The following is a 6,015-nucleotide window of genomic DNA, read 5'->3' on the forward strand; positions in this document are numbered from 1 at the left end:
AGATTGTATGTAACTCATATTTCCCTTTAATTGACATGCATTTCTTATTCTGAGCACTCCTGAAGACCTTAACAATATAAAGTGATCGAGATATGACTTTGCTTGCAAAGAATCCACAGACTTGCATGGAATAACAGATACATTGACAAATTACCTTAATAAATTTACATGCTACAGAGGAAATGGATACAAAGTGATGTGGAAACGTGGATGGGGCAATCAATTCTGAGAAGGAGAAACAAAGAGATAGAGATGGATGGGTAACATTTGAGATGGACTTTGAGGGTCGACTTTTTGCCAAGTAAGTGAATACTATATTAAAAGTTCTCACAGCACTGTGATTTGCTTTCCTCTTATTTTTCTTTTAATTTCTATATCATAGAGAGTTAATTAGGCAATTATGATATGGTTTCAATGATCTAGATTGTCATCTACACTCTCAAATCCAGCAGACTGAGAGAGAAGGATTGCAGAGGGGAGGGCGGTTGTGGATATGGAAATGCTTTGAGGATAATGAATAATGTGCAAATGTCTAACAGCCAACATAAGACCATATAAAAAGAAGTATCTTTCCTAAATGGATGGTGACACTAACATCAAGTCTATTTATATAGCTCAGTAAATAAATACCGCATTAAAAATGTTCACAACATGACCTAATAAATCCATAACCCTGCTCAAGTTTGGCTAGTGTAAGCTGAGAGGAATCCTGGCAGAATCTTTTACAATTTCACCCACTTTGTTTAGAAGTGTGAGATATTAATTAAAGAAAAGCTGCATTGCAGCTTCCAGGCTGATTTGAGCTGGCAGCATCTTGTTAGCCATCTGTGGTTGCTTACGACCAATTTCTTCCTAAATCTCCCTTTTTGAGTTCAAGCTCTCCTCCTCTTCTGCTTAGCTCATTTACCAGAGTTTCTGATCTTCTGACCAGGGTCCCAGGGTCTCAGGGTTTGGTCACTGTGTAGGCTTTGCCAGACCTTTTCATTACAGTGTTAAATTTTGACGATCTTTTTTAGAGGCAACATAATGGAATTGCAAGACAGTTTATGAGAAATCAGGGTTGAATTAGCATATAAGGCAAAATAAACATTTGATTAAGGAGATTTTCTTTAGAGCATCAGAAAATCTTGCAAGTCCTAAATATGACTTTGAACAATTATGTTTGAGCAATTATGTTTTTTCAGCAGTTCCTAGAAAAAGGCTTTACAGGAGGGAAAGTCATTTCTGGCTACGTTAGCCCGTATTAGTAGCTATTTGGCTATGGGTAAGTTGAGAAGTATGCTATTTGTCTTTGATAATTCATTGGTATCTTTCCTCTTTCTCTGTAGCCTATCTTTGCACATCCTGCTCTACTAGGCACTGGATGCCCTCTCGCCCTCTCCTGCCATACTTTTGCTCTAAGTTTACTCATATAGCCATTTCTACTTTAATATAAATTAGTTTTAAGTAGGATTCAAAGTCCTCGAGGTACTTTCATTTTAAGATTTGATGGTAATAAAAGTTATCACCTATGAATGAGTTAAGGATTATTGTTAATAAGGTAATCAACTGTTTATTACACAGGATAATCTTATCGTCTTCATATAAAGGAATGTTTTAGAAAAGGCTGCTTGATCAGTCCATGGGGAAGACTGCTCCTGCCCTTATTTGGCATTAACTATGAAGGAAGCCAATCATCAAGGTTGGGGTGACACCTTGATATCAAATTGCCTTACCCCAGTTTAGAGACTATGAGGAAAACTTTTCTTTTACTTTTTTTTTAAGTTAAGATATAATTTACGTACCATAAAGTTCACCTTTTTAAAGTGTATAATTCAGTAGTTTTCAGTATGTCCATTCAAAACATTTTCATCAACCCAAGAAGAAGCCCGGTATCCCTTAGTGGTCACTCTCCATTGTCCCTTCTCCCCCTCTCTTGGCAGCCATTAATTTACCTTCTGTTTCTATGGATTTGTCTATTCTGGACATTTTATATAAACAGAATCATACGATATGTAGCCTGGTTTCTTTCATTTAACCTAATATTTTTAAGGTTCATCCATGTCATAGTAGGTATCAGTACTTCATTTTTTTTTATGGCTAAATGATATTCCATTGATAGGCATTTCTACTTTTTGATAAATATGAATAATGCTGCTATGAATACTCATGTACAAGTGTTTGTATGAATATGTATTTCAATTCTATAAGGGGAATTTTTACCCTCAAGCATTTTTTACGCCCATATCCTTAATTAGGCCATCACCTCCCTGAGGGAATTTTTTTTCTGTCAATATTACCAGCACTTGGCACATTGTTCTGAACAAAGAGGTGCTCAAAAATTGCTGATGGTGACAATTCGAAGGGTTGGAATTGAATAAGGATTGAAAAGTTCTATAGGATGCTTGAGAACTTCTTTGTCCCTGCCAATTACATTCTGGTGGCTGTGCACTGGGAGGTTTGGCCTGTTTTAGATCATTACATTCTTCCATATGTAAAATTCCTTCCCTAACACTCTAGGGAAACCAAAAAAAATCACTCTTTCTTTGAAGCTTTTCCCAAACCAACTAGATAGGATTAGTCTTTAAGTCTTTTACTCATTGAACACTGAATTTGTACTTTAACAAAAGATTTAGAATAATTGGACTTGCCTCTAGTATCAGGTTTGCAAAGTCAAGGATTCTTTATCACTCAACTCCCGTCCAGAGGACAAACCTGTGGCCTTTGTCATTGGAGCTGTGCATTAACTGCTTGTTAACTTGAATGTTCTATGGAGCCAGATGGCCATCTACAAGGAGAGGCGTCAATCTAGTCACAGCAGGAGCCTCCACAGAATTCCCTTGGTTCCTGGAACATAAGGTGTGGACTTCTATGGTTCTCCTGGGCTAGAGGCCCAGAAAATGAATGGAGATTATTGGAATTAGAGATGTGAAAAAGCTGTCCTTTCACGCATTCCTTGTTTTCACTTAGAAAGTATGTTCATGCTTGCTCCTGTCTGCATCGCCGTGGATTATCTTCAAGTCACCTCCTCTTCCAGGAAGCTTTTAGCATGGCCTCCAAAGCCAACCTGTCTGGTTTAAGTTCTAGCTATGTCATGTACTAGCCATAGCCTCGAGCAAGTTACTGAACTTCTCTGTGCCTTAGTTCCCCCACCAAAACATGGGTAGAATGATAGTCCTGGTTCTACAGGGCTGTAGTAGGGTTCGGTAGTGTGTACTCATTAAATGTCAGTTGTGATTGGCACTCCCACCACGATCTCTTTCTTCTCTAAACTCCTCTGTCATCACACGATTCGATAGTTAATTTTCTCTAATTTTTCTTATAGCGTAATGTTACTTAGCTCCAATTATTTTTCTGGTGGTTTCGGCTATCCAGAACATACTCGAAAACCAAGAGGCATGCAAATGACAGTACTACCAATACCGCCATCCAAATAGCTGAACACCCAAATCAATGTCACAGAAGCCCTGTACTAAAAACAAATGAGCTTTACTCGTAAAACCTCTTACGCCCACACTTAAAGCCTGTTAACTCTTAGCGTATGTACAGTTAGAACAAGCTGCATCATCTGCTTTCCCAGCCCACAGCATATACAAAAGCAGTCCCGGATCATTTGGTAGAGGAGGAGATAGTCCTCCATGTCTCAGAACTCCTTAGGAAATACTTCGAGTGTGGTGAAATGATGCCCACTACCGTGACGCTGAGAAAGGAGGCAAGAAAGTGAATTTTAGAAAGATTATGATTAATATAATTTAAAAATTAAATTTATAGAATAGTGCCTTCTCGAGCAATAGCAGGTAAATAAGAGATCATGGTATGCTCATTTTTCTCTTCTTCACCATGTCAGAAGCTTTTGTGAAAGCTTTAGATCTCGTATTTCTTTTGCATCCTCATAACGGCTCATAAGTCAATACTAACTCTCCTTAGAAACCCATTAATTCCTGGGAAAACAGCTTAAATTTAAAAGGGCTACAGCTTAGTTTTTAAGTAAATTGTATCTGACCCCATACTCCCCCTCTCCTGCCAAAAAAAAAATTACCAGAATCGTTGATGTAAATTTTATTTGAAGACATTATCAAAATAGAATAATGTTTATGAATGACACAAATATGAATTGTTCCCCTTTGGGAGTTTACAGTCTAGAGCAGTGTCGTTCACTAGAATTTTCTGTGATGATGGAAATATCTATATCTATGCTGTGCAATCCTGGAGCCACTTGCCACATAGGGCTACTGAGTACTTCAGATGTTCTACTAGTGCAACCGAGAAACTCGGTTTTAAATTTTATTTACTTTTAATTAGCTTAAATTTAAAGTCTCCTGTGGCCAGTGGCCCCCGAATCAGGCAGCGCAGCTCCAGAGTCCATCACTAAAAGTACAAGCTTCCCCGAACCCCTTCATCTTCCATAACCATCTAGCCAGAGTTGATACTGAGAATGGCTCCCAAGATCCTGCAGATCCTTGATCCTTAGACAAAGTTTTCATTAACTCAGACATTAAAAGAGCTGTTCAATAAAACACATTTCTTCCATATCTGAAAGCCAAACTTCACCAAAGGACGCTGAGTTGATCCAGGTTCTGAATCCTCCCTTTGGGCCCGTTTATACTTTAAATTCTCCTTATCATCTCAAGGGAAAGGCATTTGGCATAAGCCCTGAAAGAAAGGGGAAGAGTTCTCCCTCTCTCTCCCTTGCTCCCTTGCTTCCTCCCTCCTTCCCTTTCTCTCTCCCTCCCTCCCTTTCTTCCTCCCTCTCTGCCTCCCTCCCTTTCCCACTACGTATACATACACACATATGTACATATATGTAAGTGTACAGGGCTTCACTCTCTATGTAAAAACAAATATACCTTTCTGGAATCCATGCTCACATGTTAGCAGCTTAAGAAAGGCTGGATGTATTTGGCTCTGTACATTTATTGCATATCTTACCAGCTGCTATTTAGTTTGCATCCTTAGCAGAGAGAACAAACTAGAAAAATATAGATTCCCTCAGAGGCCTATTCTAGAGGCATGAGGCAACCACAAGGAAGAGGGAGAGGCTGAAGAGGTGGCACCTCCAAATGCCCTGGCGAAAAGTCGTGCAAGCGAAGAAAACGTATTGGCCTGGAGTTTGGGGGTGTTGCACGGAGCTCGGGGAGCCTGGGCAAGCCTCTTTGCATTTCTGGGCTCTCGTTTCTTCCCCAGCAAGACTGAAGCTGCATCAGATTCAGACTTAGGGTGTGATGGCCAAGAACAACATATAATCCATTCTCGTTACTGCCTTTCCTCCAGACATATGCCTAGAACATCACTTTCATCGTCCACTTAAACCTCACAACAATCCTGTGAGGTGGGGATTTCTCTCCTTAATTAGGGTTGGGGATATTTTATATACAAAAATACCAGTAATTTATTTTTGCAAAATGAGAGAATGTTATAACTACCGGACTGCAACTCGCTTCTTTCATTCTTAATATAGAATGAACATCTCTCCATAACTGTACGTGCAAAACTTTTAACATCTTCAGAGTGTTCAATTATATGAAGTCATCGTAATTAAGCAATCCCCCCAATTTTTTTTATTACAAACAATGCTACACTGAACTTTTTTTTTTTTTTTTTACAAATATATCCGTGTACTTGTGTGAGTATTTCTGTAGGATGAATTTCTAGAAGTAGGAACAGTAGGTCAACATACATATATCAAATCATTTTGTTGTGAACCTTACACTCATATGATATTATATGTCAATTACATCACAATAAAACTGGAAAAAAAGCAGAGTCTTAACTCCAACCCGCCTTTAAAAATAAAACAGTAAGTTTAACAGGGCACGTAAATGAAACATTTTAATACTTTCTGTACGATCTGGAAAAAAGAAAATGAACTGTATTTGGATGTCTCTTGTATGTGCTGAAGGTCTTTACAATCCTAAATGCAAATACAAAGTGAGGATCAGGACATCTGTTTCTCAGAGCTGGTTTGAGATTCTTGGTTCTGCCGCTAAACATCTATGAAACTAGGAGCCATGAAGAAAGTATATCATTAAACATTCG

The sequence above is a fragment of the Pteropus medius genome, unplaced genomic scaffold (assembly GCF_902729225.1).
Source record: "Pteropus medius unplaced genomic scaffold, Ma_sr-lr_union100, whole genome shotgun sequence".
Lineage (NCBI taxonomy): Eukaryota > Metazoa > Chordata > Mammalia > Chiroptera > Pteropodidae > Pteropus > Pteropus medius.